Source organism: Podarcis filfolensis (assembly GCF_964270895.1).
Source record: "Podarcis filfolensis genome assembly, chromosome: 14".
In the NCBI taxonomy this organism is placed as follows: Eukaryota; Metazoa; Chordata; class Lepidosauria; order Squamata; family Lacertidae; genus Podarcis; species Podarcis filfolensis.
This window is the reverse complement of record NC_139616.1, coordinates 44,929,415-44,949,925: the sequence shown is the minus strand read 5'-3', so window position 1 is coordinate 44,949,925 and position 20,511 is coordinate 44,929,415. Positions and strand designations below refer to the sequence as shown.

Here is a 20,511-nt window from a genome sequence, read left to right as displayed (position 1 = left end):
TCCCAGGGCCCAGCTGCCCTGCCAAGATCTCCGCTCAGTAAGCAAGCAAGCAAGCAAGCAAGCAACCATCTGAATTTTCCCTTTCAGATTTGTTTTGTAGCTATCAGCCTTTTCACACCCGCACAAGCCGGAATGGGGAAGGAAATGTGTTTGGTTCACCTTTTAATGCCAGCTTATCTAATCCATACTTCCTCAGCCGAGAGACACCTATCTTTCAAGATCCAAATATTGCAATCCAGTTCTTCAACCCCCAAAAAATTGCACACATAAATTTATATGCTGGGAAGGGTACATAAACATATGTATCATTACGTGCTACCCCAATCTCCAAGCAGTGAGAGATTGCAGGGGTTCCAGTGCTCACCCAGGGCTAGGGTTCCTTGAAGCGTGGGTCAATAGACACTGTGGTGTCTTTAGAAGATATGGTATGGCTTATGCAACCTGGATGAAGGGGCTCGCAGCATAGGACGGATGGGAAACAAGATCCCATAGATCTTGTTTCCTCATCTGGCTTCTAGGAGAACCCCAAATACCAGCACAGAGCAACACATGTCTTTCTGTCCTCCAGTTTTCAACTCACCACATATGTTCTTTTACCCTAGTCTTCCTGTGGCACAATGGGTTGACGGATCTGGCTGTTCACCAGAAGGTTGGTGGTTTGTTAACCAGGAGGTTCATGGTTTGAGCCCACCCAGGGATGACTGTGGGCAGAATTTCTGCATTGCAGGGGCTTGGACTAGGTGACCCTCAGGGTCCCTTCCAACTCTAGATATCTATGATTTTGTGCTTCTACCAACCAGGCTTCTACCAGCCAGTGTTTTGCTGTAGCTCTAGCTCACTTTGTGATGCTGATGACTGGCATTTTACTGGCCAGCCAAAAGCATGACCTTAATAAAGGAACTGGTCTGGCAGGTTCTGCATCCTTTTTGACTAGATTCTAACCCTTAATGGAAGCAGGATCACAAGCTTGGAAAGGATCCAAAAATATCGCCCAAACTGACCTACCCCAAAAAACCAAAAACATTGACACTTGTGAGATCAAGATGTGATCATTACCCATGAGACCTTAACCAATATATTTGATATTTTTCAAACGCCATTTCTTTTGGCACTCATCAATGGAGAATGGTTGGGGGGGAGGATAAATTTTAGCAGAGGACTAATTTCAAGCTTCTCAGGGGCTCTGGGTGGTTAGTGCTCTTGGAAACATGATGTGAAGTGCGACTCTGCATGCCCTCCTTGAAACCTTGTCTAGGACAGCCCTAGGGATGACAAAGGGCTGTTTACATATGGAGCGATAGATGGCTCCACAAGCTTGAAAGTTGGTTCAGATACCAGAGAGGAATGGCAAGATAAGCTGATGGACTACGCCGAAATGGCGAAGCTAACTGGAAAACTTCTGCAGAAATAAAATTTATTATATGTGTTAACACAAATGGAAGACAAGAACTCTGTAGCTGTTGATATGAGACTAAGATCAGGACTGAATGTAATTGGATTAATCAAGATTTCAGAAGCAGGAAGAAATAAGAACTTTGCACCCCAAAACCCAGCACATGGGAAGCCACACAAATTGTATAATTGGCTTTATATATAACAGATATATATTTGGATATGAATTGTAATTTGACACTGATAAAATGTGGCTGTTATTGGATTTTAGTAATTGAAAATTAATAAAAAATATTTAATAATAATAAAGAAGGAAAACTCAGGAACCAAGAGGACAAAAAAGAGGGGGGAATATCATGTTATTTAGGAGACCACTGAATGCAGATAGAAACATTAGCAGGATCTTAATCTCACTTGTAATGTAACAATAACCATGGATAATATGGATCCATATAAAATACAGATTATAGATTAATATGCAGTTGTAATAAGACCCGTGGAGGGGGTGGGGGAAGCTACAAGATTCAGAGTAATCTCTGAATATATGAATAAGCATTTGGATTGTTATAATTTTGTATTTGTAAAATAAAATAAAAAAGATTTTTTAAAAATTGCACCAAAACACACAGATACAAAAAGAGGAAAAAAAGAAAGTTGGTTCAGATAGTTAGGAAAAGTGGCTGAACTTTCACTGTACCTCCTAACAGATTTCTTTTTCCCCCTTCCCATTCCAAATGTCAGGAAATGATCTGGACCCCACACTGGAAATCTGTGGACCATAAACAGTGCTCTCCAAATTGTATGCTTCATGGAAGTGTAGAGATTCTCATAATCCTCTTGATAGGGTTGCCTTGGCATGGTCACCTGGTCCTGTTTGCCAAGGCTTTGTAAAACAAGGCTTCTCTCGGTGCTCTGGCATTGCAAGAGCCACTGCCAGCTCAAGTGCATTGTCCTTCAGCTTGTGCTGTTGATTGAGCTTAAATATCAAATATATTTGTGGATGAAGAAGGCTTTGTGAACTTCCTGCTTGGTTTTGTCTGGAGGCCACGCTTGGCTTGCCTGCCCGATTCCTCTGCACTTTTGAAGTCTTGGTTTCTCTTCCCAGACATGCATCTCAAGAGTCCGTTTCTGGCTAGCTGCTGCTTCTGACATTTGACCAGTGCCAGAGCTCTTGGATCTGCAGAAATGGCACAGTATCCGTTAGCAGGGCAAGACAAAGAGGAAAGGGACGGCTCTCTGGAAGGCTTGAGAGGAGGGTGTGCAGTGTTGTGATAGCTGGGTGTGGGCCTTTAAATTTAGGACATTCCTAAGTAGGTATCTGAACTTTGACCTGGAAGCTCCTATGAAACGTTGGATGTAATCCATTGGAGCAGTCAAATGCAACGTTCCTGATTTCCCTAGAGTTGTCAACCTTTTTTAAGGGGGGAACCCCAAAGTTGTTGACCCACCCTTGTGCTGCTGCCCTGTGCTGCTTGTGCGTGGCCAGGCATCGGCTCCCACAGCGTGGCAGGATCATGGTGTTGGACTGGGCAGCTGGGTGCAATGGGGGTGGCACAGGAGGCAGGCAAGGGTCTCATCCGGGCAGGAACAGGTGAAGCAAGCTGGGCCGTCCACGTCCCCGCAGCAGAGAAGTGCGCTCACTCAGCCACAGTCTCGCTGTCCTTGCTTGGGGAGGAAGGTGTTGGGATGTGTCCAAGGGAACGGGGGCAATTTGCAGGCCCCAAGCAGGCTCCAGCCCACCGGCCGGCAGCCGGGTGAACTCCAGTCATTGGAACAGCATCAAACAGCGACTCACAGCTTCAGAAGCCTTCAGAAACTTGAGCACGCCTTAATCAGCAGAGTGAATAACACACAACAGAAGTGGCGGACAGAGGCATATTTACAAACAGTTTATTCAGCATAGTTCAGGACAAAAAAAAATGTCTGCTGTCCTTCATGTCTAAGAGCAAGAAGCACAAGGCAAAAGCTATACACAAACAGAAGTTCCCAGCAAGCTGTGCTGGAATGTAAACAGTCATGTGACATACAGCAATCCGCATATCTGTTCCTCTTAGGTGAAGCGGAACATCAATATTCCTAACAGAAGGTGTGTGGGGGGAGAGCGTGACTGGGAGGGGATTGGGCAGGGGAAGGAAAAAACGTGGTTCTTGTGGAGGAGTGCAGGAGGAGACAGGCTCCGTACAAGGCAGTGGAGAAGCAGGGGAAGGAGAGAGGGGCACTGGGGGCAGCAGTTGCAGTGTGTAGCCTCGAGCGCAGGGATCTTTCGAGGTAGAGTGGGTGGAGGGAGCGGTGGTAGAGTCATGTTTATTATGCGCAGAGCTTGAGGAATATGCAGAACTGCCAAAACTAACAGAAAAATCACATGAAAAGGACAACAAAGACTTTAAAAGAGAATGGGGACCATTTACAACAGATACGAAGAGGGAACATAAAGCAATGGACTCATTGGCAGGGTTTGAGTAAACGATCACAACTGGATACAAGAAAAAATAAGACTATATGTGTTGAGAAAATTTTGGGGAAACAACACGCAGGGCGAACAATATGGAAATAAAACAAAACGGGAGTATGGGGGAAGTCCAGGGGAGGAGGGTCAAAATATGAAAAATTGTTAAAGATATATTGTTAGAATTATACTGCACATGAAAAAATCAATAAAAATATTTTTTAAAAAATGCAAGCACACACCACACAGCCGAGGAGGTTGTGTGAGCCAGCGTAGAGAGCTCCAGACTGCAGGAAAGCATCTGGAGCTTTCCCACCTCCAACGGGCACTGGAGGCGTGCAGGCACCAAGCCCCCTCTCCACCTTGCTTACCTCCCCGCTCTCCCATCCCCGGACTCTCCCCAGACTCTCCGCCTGGCGCCCTCCACTGCTTGGTGCCCTGGCTCGCTGCGCCACTACGCCCAATGGTAAAGACGTCCCTGAAGTCCACCAATGTCTCTGAGTCGTGATGGCTATTACCTCCAGGATCAGAGACAGATTGCTTCTGAATACCAGCTGTGGATTGCAAGTGGGGAAGTGCTGTTACACTCATGTGGGCAATGGCTGTAGCTTAGTGGCAGAGCATTGGCCTTGCATGCAGAAGGTCGCAGGCTCAATGCCTGGTATCTCCAGGTAGGGCAGAGAGAGAATCTTATCTGAAAATCCCAGGGAGAGCAATTGCCATTCTGTGTAGACTGAACTGACTCAATATAAGGCAGCTTCTTATGACCCAATGTCCTGCTTCTGGGCTTCCCAGAGGCACCTGGTTGGCCATCAGTGTGCACTTGTACACTATATTTCCCACGGTGCTGCGTAAAGGAGAAAATCCATTAGTTTGGGGTGGGTTTTGGTTCTAAAGGCACCCGCTGATGATATGCAGCAAGCTTTCCCCATTTGTTTGTGTTAGTCAGGTAATTGCTTGCAAATACATTTTCTGGTAACTGTGCTATAATTTGTAATAAGATGGAATAATTGCCATGAATGTGGGATTCTGTAACAACTGTTTTTCAGGAGACTGCTTTCCTTTAAAACAACCCACACGGTTTATAGACATGTTTAATTGGTAGGATTAACCTGACAAGTGCCTGAGAGCTCCCTCTGTTCCACAGATGGGGTGGGGACGCTGGTGGAAGCAATTTATATACTCAACATCCCCCTGCATTAGTACTTGGGAGAGAGATGGAGTGTGTGTTTTCTTCCAGTGTGAGGAGCCCCAGCTCTGTGTGTGGCTGACCCATGTAGGGAAGCTGCCAGACTTGGAGTATCTTCCAAGTATTGAAATATTTTTGAGCTCTGGGTCAGTTCCACCTATCCAGGCTGGCCATTGGGCCCTCCTAGTAGACAGGAAGAGCTATAAAGCACTTCCTCCTTGAGATGGAGCTTTGCCTGATCAAGAATGGCCTTTCGGGTTGCAATATGCTTTGACATACTTTTCACCTCTGATTCCAAGTCCAGTCCATTGGCTCTTGGCTACTAGATGTTGTCCCTTGGCTTCATCCCTCAACTCATTCTATTGACTCCATCCCTCATCTATTGACCACAACACCCTAGTGGTCCCAGGCCCTAAGGAAGTTAGATTGGCTTCAACCAGAGCCAGGGCCTTTTCAACTCTGGCTCCGGCCTGGTGGAATGCTCTGCCTCATGAGACCAGGGCCCTGCAGGATTTGATTTCTTTCCGCAGGGCCTGTAAGACAGAGTTCTTCCGCCTGGCCTTTGGCTTGGAGCCAATTTGATTCCCTCCCTCCCTCTCTTTCTTTTTTCTTTTCCTTCTCCTCCTGCGATGAGGTTACATTTTAATATTTTAATGTTCCATTATTTTAATGTTGTATTTTATTTTTGTTTTTAAGTTGTAATCATTCATCTTGTTTTTATTATTGCTTGTAAGCCGCTCTGAGCCCGGCCTTGGCTGGGGAGGGCGGGGTATAAATAAAAAATTATTATTATTATTATTATTATTATTATTATTATTATTATTATTATCTTCCAGCACCGTCCCATGGCCCCTTCCATTGGCTCCTGGCTCCATCCTTCAGTTCCATTGCTTGGCTTCTGGGACCTTCCTTTGACTTTTTCCATTGGCTCCCGGCTCAGTTTCTCAGATCCATCCCTTGAATCCACCCCTTAGCTTATGGTTTCCGTGGACTTCATCTCTTGTCTCCATCCCTCATCTCCATCCATTGGCTCCTGGCTCCACCCCTCAGAGGGGAGAGCACTGTTTTGCTGAGGTCCCATTTGTGAGCTTCCCATGAGCATCTGGTTGGTCACTAAGAGAAAAATCTGGGCTAGATTTAGCTTTGTTCCAAAGGGACTCTTCTTATTACGTGTGTTTTGACAACGTGCGGAGCCAATGATATGATGCAGCAGCAGGGGGCAAAACCCACATTGCTATAATAGGCTGCATCAACAGAAGTATAGTGTTTAGCTTAAGGGAAGTAATAGTGCCAATCTATTCTGCCTTGATCAAACCCCACCTGGAGATCTGCAAGGGTGGGCCTTGGTAATATGGCACCCTGTGCAAGGCCAAAATTTGATGCCCCACTTTCCAGCCCCTCATGCTGCCTTCTCAAAGCTGTGTAAAGGAGTTGTGGGGCTTTGAGAAAGAAGTGTGAGGCTCTGGCAGGGTACTAGAGTCCTCATTCCTACTTCCCAAAGCCGGGCAAGCACTAACTAGGCTTTGAGAAAGAGGAAGGAGCTGTCTAGGACCCTGGCAGAGACCTCACACCTCCTTCCCAAAGCCCTGCACTTATAAGGCTTTGAAAAGGAGGTGAGGAGGTGCCCCATTGGTCCGTGTGCCCTGTGCAGATGAACCAGCCACACTGCCCCAAACCTGCCTCTGAGTTCTGTGTCTTATTCTGAGCACCATAGTTTAAGAAGGATATTGACAAGCCGCAATGCGTGCAGAGGAGTGTCACCAAGACGATCAAGGGTCTGGAAACCAAGCCCCATGAGAAAAAGTTGAGGGAGTTGGATATGTTGAACTTGGAGAAGATGGGACTGAGAGGTGAATATGGGACCCATCTTCAAATATCTGAATGGCTGTTTCATGGAAGAAGGAGCAAGCTTCCCCCCACTGCTGTTCCAGGGGGTAGGACCCAGACCAATGGATTCAAATGATGAGAATCCAACTAAAGACCAGGAAGAACTTTCTGATGGTAAGAGCTATTTGACAGTGGAATTCACTCCTGCAGAAGGTGGTGGAGTCTGCTTCACAGGAGGTTTCTAAACAGAGGTTGGATGACCACTTGCCAAGGATGTTTTAGTTGAGATGCTTGCATGGCACATGACCAGATAGAATCATAGAATCATAGAATCATAGAGTTGGAAGAGACCACAAGGGCCATCGAGTCCAACCCCCTGCCAAGCAGGAAACACCATCAGAGCACTCCTGACATATGGTTGTCAAGCCTCTGCTTAAAGACCTCCAAAGAAGGAGACTCCACCACACTCCTTGGCAGCAAATTCCACTGTCGAACAGCTCTTACTGTCAGGAAGTTCTTCCTAATGTTTAGGTGGAATCTTCTTTCTTGTAGTTTGGATCCATTGCTCCATGTCCCTCAGGGTCCCCTTCAATTCTACAATTCTATGATTCTGTGACACACACAGCAACCTATCTGTTTTTCAGCCTAGCCCTAAGCCAGTTGCCATTCATTCTCCTGTTTACTGTCCTTCCCCATGAGACCCTCGCAGAGCAGATTTGAGATTCGCAACACGTTAATTCCTCTTTAACCAATTGACTCTCCGGCTTCTCTACACACCGATTTCCACGGGAAGCAACAGAACTTTCTATCAAACAAATTAGTGTAATTTTCAGAGGCATGAAATTGCCAGATGACATGAAATCAGAGTTACAGGGTGAAGGAATGAATCAAAACCTCGACGACGCTAATTGGAGAATGACACATTAGCTGCTTCATTTGATGTCCTTTCACCATTAGAGATTTCTGAGGCCAGCAACCTTGATTGGCATGTACCATTTTGCAGGGGGCGGGGTGTTTTCCCAGTTAATTACAACCACAGAGGTTCAAATGAAAAGTAGGAGAAAAATTCATTGAGCAAAGAGAAACATCACCATTGATTGAATTACGAGTGTTGCAAGGTAGTCCTTTCTTTCTTTCTCATATTAATAGAGTCAGCAGTCATTCAACAAACTGATGGTCAGTAGCATCTGGACCGAGAAGATGAAACCATTTATTCAACACTGAACTGATCTAGGAAATTCTCTGCCATGTATATGAAGATGATAAGTAGTTGCGTCTCGAGGCCCCAAGACCCACCCCCAAAATAAATCCACACACTTATATTAGTTTAAGTTTTTGGGCAAATTTTGGCCACAACTTTATTGAAATACAATCACGTGAGCGGTATTGGCTTAGGTATTGACTCCCCACTATAACTGACTCCACCACTCAGGGTGATCATTCAATGGGGTAAACCAAATGAGGGAGCAAGGTCGATGAGGACCAACCTAAGCTCACCCTGGGGTTCCTGTGGTCCTAGCATGGCCCTAGCCCCTCAAGCAGACTTGGACGAGATCCAGGAACCCAGATTCCTTTAACGGAATACCCAATTCCTGGAGGGGCAGGTGATGGCCGCACCTCCCCTCCCCACAATCCAACTGAGCCAATGCCTAACCACTACCTAACCACTGAGCCAATGCCTAACCACTACAAGTTGTGACGATTTGCTAAGGGGTAGGCGAAAACCAAATGGATAAAAGCCAATCTGCCAAATGGAAAAAATTCCTACCCAGCCCCTGTTCCAAAACAGGCGACCCAAACCAAAGCAAGGCCAAGTGACTCTACCTAAACTAGGGAGGGTGGGCGGGTGTTCAGCCATGCAAATGCAAGTGCCCCACTTGCATCACACTGCTGCTTTTAAAGCCCCTGGGATCACGCCACCTGCTGGCTATTGGCTAAAACAGCCTGGCATGATCCCAGGGGAATGGCCAGGACTTCCTGCTCCTTCCCCTCCCCCTTTTTAACCCTGTCAGGTGAGCTCTTGGGTCCCGAGCGCAACCAGGACCCTCTGTTATGAGGATCCCATTTCATATGCACTTTGAAAGAGGGAGTTGAAGGACTTCATCTAGAAGGAACGTTACAGCAATTTTGAGGACCAACCTCATTTTTTTGTGATTGCAAGTTGTTTTAAACTGTTTTTCATAGAATCATAGAATTGTAGAGTTAAAAGGGATCCCGAGTGTCATCTAGTCCAACACCCTGCAATGCAAGAATATGCAACCATCCTATACGGAGATCAAACCAGCAACCTTGGTGTTATAAGCACCATGGTTTAACCAACTGAGCTATCTAGGAGCATTGTGTATTGATTGTTGCAACCCACCTTAGGACCTTAAGGGTGAAGGATGGCGAATAAATAATAACAAGCAGTAGCAGAAGCCTTCCTCAGTGAAAGGTACTGGCTACCTGGTAAAGTAACTTCCACCATTTTTCTATCACATTTACATCTCCATTGTATAAGCACATTTGCATACACCTTGCATGATTTGCCCTGCACAGAGCAATGCAACATCCCACCAACAATTCAAACTCTCAACTATCAGGCATTGCTCACATATGTTCAAGCCTAACTTTAAATCAGGGATGCGGGTGGTGCTGTGGTCTAAACCACAGAGCCTAGGACTTATCAATCAGAAAGTCGGCGGTTCAAATTCCCGCAACGGGGTGAGCTCCTGTTGCTTGGTCCCTGCTCCTGCCAACCTGGCAGTTTGAAAGCACATCAAAGTGCAAGTAGATAAATAGGGACCGCTCTGGCGGGAAGGTAAATGACGTTTCCGTGCACTGCTCTGGTTCGCCAGAATCAGCTAAGTCATGCTGGCCACATGACCCGGAAGCTGTACGCCGGCTCCCTCGGCCAGTAAAGTGAGATGAACACCGCAACCCCAGGGTCGTCCATGACTGGATCTAATGGTCAGGGGTCCCTTTACCTTTACCTTTAACTTTAAATCACAACTTGGGATTTTTTAAAAAACAACAACCTCATATACACACACAACAACAAATGTACCACTTACAGAAGACAACTCTACACTATTATTTGTGCAGTGTGGTTGTAAAATAAACACAAAGCTCACCTTGTGCACTGCAACCTTTACATAACATGCTGAAGGACACACTTTTGAATCACAGCATTTATTCCTTTACGAACGACTTCATGTTTGCTAGCTGTATTAATCACATCTCCGTTCACCATGGAGCCACCTGGGGCTTCCCCTCGATCTGCCTAAAGTCTATTTTTCTGTTCCCTCTCGACAAGGAAGACAGGCATCTTGTCAAAGAGAAATGTGTGTGCTTGAGTGTAGGTCCCCTGCTCACTTAGTGCCCCCAAGCCACGGAGATTTATTTATGCAAAGTTTTAGCATTTTCTTCCCGGTTTGGATTTCAGTATTTGCATGTTCTGCCCTGTCAATGTCTTCTTGTTTTGATCATGCTCAGTCGCTGTGAGGACACATCCCTCTGAAAGGGACTCAGTGAGTCATCAGCTCATGTTTTGATCTCCACTCCATCTCAGAGAGTGGCAATAAAAACAACAAGACAGAAACCTCATATGGATGTGCAAAGCTGGCTTGTATGGACTCGTGCTATTGGTTCACCTGGCACAGGAGCTACTGCGCTGTCCCTTCCCCAAGCTGGTGCTTTCCATATGTTATTGGACTACAACTCCAGTCCTCCTTGACCATTGACCATGCTGCCTGAGTCTGATGGGTAGTGGAGATCAACAACATAGAGAGGGCACCAGGGTGGGGAAGGCCAATATAGAGTGAGATAGAAGCATACTTTTCCATTTTGCCCAGCCCAAAACATTCTCTCTATTGTTCCCACCCTATTTGCTGATTGAAAGCACTTGCAATTCAAAACTGGTAGCTAAGCTTCCTTTATTCCCCATCCCATTAAATCCATGGACAAACTATGGAATTTGCATCCACATAGGGCTTGCCAAACAGATAGTCAATGGTTCGAATCCCCACGACAGGGTGAGCTCCCATTTCTCGGTCCCTGCTCCTGCCAACCTAGCAGTTTGAAAGCACATCAAAGTGTAAGTAGATAAATAGGTAACACTCAGGCAGGAAGGTAAACGGCATTTCCATGTGCTGCTCTGGTTCGCCAGAAGCGGCTTAGTCATGCTGGCCACATGACCCAGAAGCTCCCTCGGCCAGTAAAGTGAGATGAGCACCGCAACCCCAGAGTCATCCACGACTGGACTTAACTGTCAGGGGTCCCTTTACCTTACCTTTTAGGGCAGTCATGGCCATCAGTTTGGATGCGTTTAAAAGGGAATTTGACAACAGATGGAGGAGAACCCCATCAATGACAACTACCCACGTCAGCTATGTTCTCCCTCCCTTGCCGGAGGTAATATGTGCCTCTGGATACCAGTTTCTGGGAGTCACAAGTTGGGAAAGGTGCTGTTGAACTCAGGTCCAGCTTGCAGGCTTCCCAAATACTTCTGTTTGGCCACGAAGAGCATATGTTGCTGGACAAGATGGGATTGATCCAGCAATATTCTTATTGTATCCACAACAAAGCAATGCAATTGCAATTTATTCCTTATAACCACATATATCCATTTGCAATCCTCATTATAAATTATCCATAAAAATATTTATCCTCCTATCTTACCTCCTGCTACCAACCCATTTAAAGAGCTTGGCATTAAATCAGCTCACAATAAATACTTCAAATTTAACGATTCATTAATGTAGGCCAATTCGTTACTTTCCGAACAGGGTCCTCTTTGCTATAAGATTAAAAGAATTTGTCCAAACAATGCATGTTAAAATAATAATAGTCTTTTGCTGTGCTGTTAACTCCTAATAGTTTTCTCTGACCTTGCAAATCAGAGCTGCTTGACTGTAGCTTAGTGGCTGATCTGTGACTGCAATAGTAAAGATGGATTGATGGAACTTAAGTCGAGTCTTCTGTATCTTCCCCCTCCCTCTTATTCAGCTAGCAAGTTAAGTCAGGCCAACTCACCATCCCCACCCCCCAACCCAAGTCTAGTGGTAGCCAAAAGCACACCACAAACCATCAGAAGACCACTCTGCCTTTCCTCATTTAGCTATGGAAACTTAAGCACAAACTCCATCACTTTCACACTGAAAAGTGTGCGTGGGGGGTATTTGGATAGGCAAAGTCATTAAGTGGAATTGTTTTTTGGTAGGCAGGGTTGTGTGTGTTCTCTTAAGCTAATGCAATGTGGAATGGGAAGGGACACAGCTCAGGGGTAGAACATCTGTTATGCATGCAGGAGGCCGCAGGTATGATCCCCAATGGCATCACCAGAAAGATTATGTGCTCAGGTCCAATGCCAGATTCTACAGAGAAAACAGAGACCAGCATGGCTGGTCCAAGGTTTCAGGACCATGGACAACTCCAAGTGAGCAAGTTGCTCCAACAATGTTGGGAGCAGACTGGGCCCCTTTAAGTCTCTGTCTCCAGACTCTACTTCCTAGATGAGAAGTTTAGAGCCTCAAAGGGCCAACCCTCTGGCTGAACACTGGCACTCTTTCTCTGTTCCATAGGCTCTCTCATGGAGTGCTCCTAGTTGTACCAGATGGGTGGTGTGGAGTGGGAGGCATCTGTTTTTTCAGCTTCAGAGGAAGTGCCTATGAAGGTCTAGCCTCTAGCCCTATAGGCTTTGGTGGTCTGGGAGGTTCAGCTTCAGGTACAATGGTATCCCTATGCTCAGCATTCAGCTCTGAGTCCTGAACTTGGCCTGGCTCACCATATGATGCTCCTGCAGCCTCCAACACCATGTCCAGATCACTGCTAGATTATGGAGTCGTATCAGTAAGGGCTCCCTCCCCAAAACCCGGAGAGCTGTTGCCAGGGTAAGCGACACAGAGCTGGATGGACGAGGACACTGGCTCAGTATGAGGCAGCTTCCTATGTCCTTCATGATTCCAAAATCTGTGCATCAAGCCCATTTTCAGTCCAATGGCTGTTTTCCCTCATTATCCCCCAGGTCTGAGGCTCTCTGCCCCTGCTGCAAATGTACGAATATGCAGAAGAAAACCTCCTCTTCTTGATCTGCCTCCCTTCCTTTATTCAGAAACTCCAGTGGGAAATTCTTAAAAAGTGGAACCTAAACAGACCCAGCCTGCACTTTCCAGAAGGGCTTAATTGTGCAGCTAAGTCATTTAGCAGCACAAAGCAAAATGGGATGAGCTTTTTCATGAAATAATCATGTAAAAGACAATTTGCTGCGAGATGCAGAAAAGACATCAGCATTGTCTAATCTGTGTCAGCTCGGATGTTTTAATAATATTGCATTAAATGACCCAGAGCTTCTCTTCCTGTAGGATAGTGGTGCCTTATCGCTCACGTCCAGGAGGTTTGTTTTTCTGATTTATGCCTTGACACCCACATGCGATCCTTCCCGTTACAGCGGTTCAGCTCCTGGGCATCTGTGGAAAGCATATACTGCTGTCATAACAAGAGCACAGCATCTGATAGTCTCCATACAGTTTGACAGCTCCTCCCAGGGAAATGACTTTAAAAGGGGTCATATATTTACTCCCACCCCAAAGAACATCCCCTCAAAGTCTGGGTATTATTCACACTCAAATGGAGTGAACTTCATTCCTCTGGGAAGGAGGGAGGGGCACAAAATGATGGTGCTTAAGAATAAAGCTGCTAGATCAGCCAATTAAGCCCAGCAGTGTCCAATGAGAGGCCTCTGGGAAGCCCATGAGAGGAGCTTTGGAGCTTCCCATTGGAGCATCTGATTGGCCAATGAGAAAACTGGGTGGGATTCTGGGAAAATATTTATAACGAACTGAAAAAGATGTTTAGATCTTCACTCGAAAAGAAATCAGAATCCTTCCTCCTAGGGATCATGTCAGAAGAAATCAAAGAAATGGTCAGACCAATATTTATGTATGCGACTATGGCAGCAAGGTTATTAATTGCCAAAAATCGGGAAAGCAGCAGTGTCCCAACAAAAACAGACTGGCTATCTAAAATAATGGAATGCTTTCATATTGCCGAATTAACAGGGAGGATTAGAGGAGACATGGTGCAAAAAGTTAACAAGGAGTGGGCTATCTTTAAGGAATACATCAAAATCTATGTGGTAAAGGCAGAACTTTTGACAGACACTGATTGAATCCAGAAAAAGAATAGAATGAAAGGAGAGTAAAGTTGAGATGGAGGAAGAGATCAAAGAAACAATGAAATGAGTTTAAGTTAATTGGAAAAATAAATTAGTGTAATAAGAACGGGTGGCTCTGTGGGCTTGCCAATCAGAAGGTTGGTGGTTCGAATCCCCATGACTGGATGAGCTCCCATTGCTCTGTCCCAGCTCCTGCCAACCTAGAAGTTCGAAAGCATGCCAGTGTAAGTAGATAAATAGGTAATGCTGTGGTGGGAAGGTAAATGGCATTTCTGTGCACTCTGATTTCCGTCACAGTGTCCTGTTGCACCAGAAGAGGTTTAGTCATGCTGGCCACATGACCCAGAAAGCTGTCTGCAGATAAATGTTGGCTCCCTCGGCCTAAAAGTGAGATGAGTGCTGCAACCCAATAGTCATCTTTGACTGGACTTAACCATCCAGGGGTCCTTTACCTTTACATTTTAGCTTATGTGCTGATGAAATACTTTCTTTTGTCCATCCTGAATCTTTCAACATTCAACTTCACTGGGTGCTCATGAGTTCTAGTGTTAGGAAAGATGGGTAGAAATCTTTTCCTACTCCTTCTTCGACCAGGTGGATGCAGTAACCAACCTCAGATGGAGTCAGTCTGGGACAGGCATAGGGAAACTCCGGCCCTCCAGATGTTTAGGACTACAATTCTCATCATCATCATATTGTTCTGCCCGGACGCTGAGGTCCAGCGCCGAGGGCCTTCTGGCGGTTCCCTCATTGCGAGAAGTGAGGCTACAGGGAACCAGACAGAGGGCCTTCTCGGTAGTGGCGCCCGCCCTGTGGAACGCCCTCCCATCAGATGTCAAAGAGATAAACAATTACCTAACATTCAGAAGACATCTTAAGGCAGCCCTATTCAGGGAAGTTTTTTTTTTTAAAAAAGTAATATTTATTAAAATTTCAAAGAGTTAAAAAAATAAAAAAGTAATAAAACAAAAAATACAAAATACTGAAAAACTAAAACAATTAAAAACAAATCAATTTTTCCATATCTTATCTTTCATTTACTTGTTTCCTTGACCTCCTCACACCTCCCTTTTTTGTATTGCAGTTCAGTTAGTTAATTCAGCAAATCCTTTCCATCTTTGTTTTTATCTTAATCATTTATCTTAATATATTGTAACTTTACATTCTCACCTGTTAACAACCCATTTTTACATTCTCCTTTATAACATTACTGCTAAGACCACATAAATTCATTCTGACATCATTCTAACATTCATTAATTTTGCAGTATTTCTGTAAATAGTCTTTAAATTTCTTCCAATCTTCTTCCACCGACTTTTCTCCCTGGTCTCGGATTCTGCCAGTCATTTCCGCCAGTTCCATATAGTCCATCACCTTCATCTGCCATTCTTCCAGGGTGGGTAAATCTTGTGTCTTCCAATACTTTGCAATAAGTATTCTTGCTGCTGTTGTGGCATACATAAAGAAAGTTCTATCCTTCTTTGGCACCAATTGGCCAACCATGCCCAGGAGAAAGGGAAGTTTTTAATATGTAACGCTGTACTGTTTTTAACACTTGATTGGGAGCCGCCCAGAGTGGCTGGGGAAACTCAGCCAGATGGGCGGGGTATAAATAATAAATTATTATTATTATTATTATTATTATTATTATTATTATTATTATCCCTGACCACTGGTCCTATTAGCTAGGGATGATGGGAATTATAGTCCCAAACATCTGGAGGGCCGGAGTTTGCCTATGTCTGGTCTGGGACATCAGGGTATTTCACTAAACCCATTTGTTCAAAAGTTGAACAAATGAGGGGATTGCATCCAGATCAAGCCATTCTTGATGGTCACCTGAATGGATCAGCTCTCAGCTTCATTGTGTTCTAGTGTTATAAACCTATACCATCCTATAAACCTAAACTATGTCTCCACTTAAGTCATCTTTCACTGCACACCCCTACTGGAGAGTCAAGAAAAGCCGATATCTTCTTCTGCCTGGACGGGTGAGAATTTATGAGTACCTGTTGGGCACATGGAATAAAGATGGATGTTCAGCATCACACACACTATCATTTTGCATGCAGGATACAACCTTGGCTGTCAAACCCACTGATCAATCAATAACCTATTATGTCATGAAAATGAATACCGCCTGTGTGCCTTATTAATTAGAATGTCTGGTGAGGCATTGGACCGTCAATAAGAGAGAGGCCTCTCCTTGTTCCAAACTCTGCAAAACACTCCCCTTATAAGACTTTCACTTTATTTTAGTTTTGATTCATGGTCCTGCTTCAAATAGATCAAAATGCAGCAAATGAAAAATTGATCACCTTCTTCCCTGTTCTTTTTCTGGCCGTGTGAGCTGCTCCTTGACATTTACATCACAGAAGCTAAAAGGGGAAGAGCTCTATTAATAAACAGATATGGAATTCTCTGGCCTGAAAGGCTCAATGCCCTTCTTGAAAACAGGCCCCTAATGATTCACATAAGTGAAGGCATCTGTATTTCTCTTCCTCTGCTGACCGTATGTTAAGGATCTTCATTCAAAGAACAGCTCTGGCTCACAGCCAGCTTTGGAAAGCAGATCGCTGAGCAGGCAGAATTTAAATTAGAAATAATTATTGCTGATGGTAGGATAGTGCAGGGGGGGAGTGTTGGGTTTTTTTTAGGGGTTTTTTTTTTTTTTGAGTCAGCTTCTAGGTGAGACTGCAAATATGACAATGGGACCACGGCATGGAACTGCAAGAAATGTATACGAGGCTAAGCCTTTATCCAGCTGTGTGTATTGTACTAGAATGCATCAAATTCTGCTCTGTTGACCAGGCAAGGAAACTTGGCATCCCCTCCAACATTTTTCTGATGAAAATAGGGACATCCTAAGGAAAAGTGGGACATTCCAGGATCAAATCAGAAACTGGGATGGCTTCTGTAAATTCTTCTTCCTTCCTTCCTTCCTTCCTTCCTTCCTTCCTTCCTTCCTTCCTTCCTTCCTTCCTTCTTGCTTTTTTCCCTTCCAGAATACTCACTACTGGATTGGGGGAAATTTAAAGAGACATTTATTTGTTCCTGACCTTTGCAAATTTTTCACTAAAAGCCATTTTAGGGGAGATAAGATGTCCCAAATTGTTTTTGAATTTCAAAGGGCAGAAGGAGCAGCGCACAAAGAGGGCAGTTGCTGAGTGACAGCATTGATTAATAAAACTGGAGAGCGTTATGAAATCTGTCCTCTTTGCATTGCAAAAGAGAACCGATTATTCTACACTTTTCTAGCTCTGCTTCATGCTACAGTTTTAAGCAATGGGCAGGAGTGATAAACAAGAATCGCAGCATTTACTGATCTCCCATTGCTGGCATTGCTGCAGCTTACTGGCAAAAAGAGGATCAAGGTGAGGGCATGGTTGACATGGTGAAAAGACTAGTAGGTGCCCTAGATTGGCTCATAGCTGGCAAGCGTTCCTTATTTGGTGGGACAGTCCCTTATCCCAGTGCCATGTCCCGCTGCTGTCCCTTATTGATGATGTCCCTTAAATTTCCTGGGTTTCAAAGGAAGCAGCTCCTCTCCCTCCCTCCCTGCCGGCCAGGGAGGAGGGAGGCTCCAGCTGTGTTGCTTGGCTGCGTTGCTCACCCAATAAGGAGTCTAAGAACGACTGGGGGGTGGAGCTTGCATGCCTTGTGCCGATCAAATTGGCCGCGTTGCCTGGGGACTCGCCTTTGCTCAGCGCTTCCCAGCGGAGAGGTGACGGTGGTTTTCCGTGCTGCATCCCCTTTGCCGGTTTGCTGCGCTATGAGAACCACCACTTGAGGCTTCATTTGGCTGCTGGTTGACTAAAATCCCTTATTTTGGCTGCTGATCCCTTATTTTCAAGGCTGCTGGTCCCTTATTTTCAAATCTGTAAGTTGACAGCTATGGATTGGCTCTGCTATTGCATTTATACTGTGCTAACCTCAATAGGAGATGGGTTAAGAGTCCATGCTCCACTGACTACTACTGGCTACAGGAGTGTTTACACAGAAGGTTGCTCATACATACAGGCCTGGTTCTAATGTAATACTAAACCATCATTTAGAGCAGGCATAGGCAAACTTGGCCCTCCAGAAGTTTTGGGACTACAACTCCCATCATCCCTAGCTAACATAAGGTTACCAGTTTTTTTTCCAACTTTTTTTTAACTTCAATGGATTTTGTATGGGGACTGATTTGTAAATCCGGGGACTGTCCCCGGGAAACAGGGACATCTGGCAACCTTAAGCTAACAGGACCAGCGGTCAGGGATGATGGGAATTGTAGTCTCAAAATATCTGGAGGGCCAAGTTTCCCTAGGCCTGATTTAGAGTTAAAAGAATGAGGCAGTTGCATTTGAGAACAATTCTCAGTTTCCTGTTTCATCTGAATGGTTTGCTAACCATGAACACACACACATATATCATCCTGACCTGCTTTAGGGGTAGGGCCAACTGCTCTTCCAAAGAGAACACTGGGCTCAATAGAGCTTTGTCTGATCTCACCACCCCACTTAGCCCTAAGCTCCATTGTCAGACATATCACGAACTGAAAATCCCTGCATCCTATTAATTAAAGGAAACAAAGCCGTCCCTGCAACAGAAATTTGCCTTTCCTTTCTCTCCTACTGTTGCAGGCTGAGTACTGGAGTCTGATTAATACACTAAGTTGAGGTCGGGGGATCTCTGAGTATTCCATAAGCCCTCTAGAGCTCTCCTTCCATTACACTGTAAAACTCAGGGCAGAAGCCTCCAGGCAAACTCTTCAACTTCCTTCAACAGCACTGAATCCTTGGTCCAAAATCTGTAGCTGGTGGCTGAACCTAAAACTGAAAAATTCTCATTATCTGTAGATAAATAGGAATTGGGAGACAGAGATAATAAGTGTATATACTGCACTGCAGGCTGAGGATTCAGTTCAGGTGAGGCATGTCCAAAATCAGTTACAGTTTCATGTACATAGGAAGATGCCTTATACTGACTATGTGAACCTGTTTTGTGTTGTGGGGATTTTTTAAAGTTTGTTTTGGAGAAATGGGTATCCTGTTGTGGGGGTGTTTTTGATGGTGTCTCTCTCCAAATGGACCCATTGTTTCCTCTCGTCTTCTAGAATTGACAGGATTATGTGGCATACTTGGTTGGCAATGTAATATGATTCTGTGTTGGGGACTCCATATCCCCCTTCTGAGGAGGGGAGGTGCAGGTATTTGGGGCTTATTCTTTGCTTTTTGTGTGAGAAAATAAATGGGGGGGAGTTTCTGCCACTTGTGGAGCTGGGTTGGGGAAATTCAGATTGGGAGGGTTTGGAATAAGAAGGTTAGCTTGGGGAGGGCGATCATTTTGATCATGGCTATTTTGTCTGAGAGGGTGAAGTTGGTGTTGTTCCATTTCCTCAAGTCTCTGTAGATTTGTTGACACAGGGGCTTGTCATTGTCGAGATATAGTTTGTTGAGGTTTCTGGTTATTTGTTCCCCATGGTACCTGAATTTAGTGCAGCAGAGTTTTATCTTTGTAGACACTGGTGAATTCCGTGTGTGTGTGTGTGTGTGTGTGTGTGTGTGTTAAAGCACATATCTTCAGATCTTGCAAAGTTTACTTGTAGACCCCACACCATTGTGAATGTGTTGAGTTCTTTAGTTGGGGTGGTTGCTGTGTTTATGGCATCTGGTGTCATGACTATCAGGTCATCTGTGAAGAGCCCTGGTTTGTTGATATCTGGGGCTGCTCTGAGTCGGCTCCAGTTTCTAAACAGTTGTTCCCATAATGACCAGCTGACACAGTTCAGGGATGAAATGAGCCCTTCCTATCTCTGCCACTGAGGCGGCCTGATGACCAACCCTTTTTGATAAGCCACAGTGCTAAGGAGAACAAGCTGCAGCAAATACTCATGCAATCCATGTGTTCAGAGGACACTGAGCAAAACAAACCCCATAAAAGCAGTGCCGGCTGAAATTCAAGCATCAATGACTTTAGGATCTCACTAAGACGACGAGGAGCAATTACGGAAATTGGAGCAAGGGCATCCGGTGGGAGATGGAAACGCCTTGCATTTCAGGCACAGTCACAGACAAGCGGACATGGAGGTCACCTGAGTGTCGGCCCAAATTAGCTCACCAGAGGCTATTTACATCACCAGGGAGGCAAAAGCCTGATTATGATCAGAACAAACACCAGAGGACACTGGCCGGACCTGAATGACAGTGAGGAGGGAAACAATAAATGGTGCTGCCATAAGAACATAAGAAGAGACCTGCTGATTCAGGCCAAAGGTCCATCAAGAGCAGGATCCCATTCCCACAGTGGCCAACCGGATGCCCATGGAAACCTGCAATCAGGATGTGAACACAAGGGCACTCTCCCCTCCTGTGGTTTCCAGCAACAAGCATTCAGAATCATTACTGCCTTGGACCACAGAGGGAGAGGGTCAGGTTGGGGGCACTGCGTAAGAGTTTATAGGGGGCAGCAGCTCCCAAAGTTTTGGGGACCACTACTGTAGACAGCAGGGATGTGGATGGT

The 20,511-nt window shown here is 45.2% G+C and overlaps 1 protein-coding gene across 1 annotated transcript in view; it reads right to left on the bottom strand.

Moving 5' to 3' along the window:
* The window catches only part of LOC310749103 (myosin-11), a 1,537,435-nt gene that overhangs the window by 487,656 nt on the left and 1,029,268 nt on the right, over positions 1–20,511 (bottom strand). The window lies entirely within an intron of this gene.